A 980-nucleotide genomic window follows, 5' to 3' on the forward strand; every position below is an offset into this window, starting at 1 on the left:
ATATATATATATATATATATATATATATATATATATGCATTTATGCACACGCAGGTAGTAATATGGGAGCGTGATGTTGCACAGTGGAGTGTATATATACATATATCCATATTTAAATTTGCAATGTTTATTTGTACAAATATTTCGAATAGACAATTTTCTGTAAATATAAATACGGCGTCATTACTACTACTACTACTACTACTACTACTACTACTACTACTACTACTACTACTACTACTACTACTACTACTACTATTACATAGTCGTTGTTTCTTTTGGAACTTTATGCAGGCGTCAAACAGAAACTTAAGTTAAAATTAAGTTTTGTTTAATATCTGAGCAAAAGCGAGTATACAAGCAGTACAAATGAATATAATTGATATTTAAAATAGTAAATTATAATTATTTGATGTAATAAAGATGGATCTAAATATAATAACAAACAGTAACACAGGAAGAAAAAGAGATTAGAATCAATTTTGTTTCTTGTAAGTTAAAGTTTCTGGTTATCGGTTAAATATGGCCGCTTAGAGAATAGATAATGTATAAAAGATAAATTAATATTGAATGAAGATGAGTTAAAAATAAAATGCTAATAGTTGAATGCGGCATAAAAATTGTAAAATGTATTTTTACGAAAAGGAAAAAAATTAAATAGCAGAAAAAAAGAAGAATTTAATCTGTTAAAGATTTTAGGTTTGACGGTTTCAAAGAAATAAAGCGAGATTTCCATGGAAGACCAGAATGGTTAAAAAGTCGAAATAAATACGAGAAATAAAATTAGTAAGAGGTATTTTGAAATAGTCGCAATTCAGCTGATTTTACTATATCGTATAAAATAAAGAAAATGTGTTATAAAGACTTGAACAACAACATAAAGTAAAAAAACTCCGCCTGTTTACAATTACATACATACATATATATATGTATGTGTGTGTGTATCTACATATATATATATATATATATATATATATATA

Source organism: Octopus bimaculoides, chromosome 23 (genome assembly GCF_001194135.2).
Source record: "Octopus bimaculoides isolate UCB-OBI-ISO-001 chromosome 23, ASM119413v2, whole genome shotgun sequence".
Taxonomy (NCBI): domain Eukaryota; kingdom Metazoa; phylum Mollusca; class Cephalopoda; order Octopoda; family Octopodidae; genus Octopus; species Octopus bimaculoides.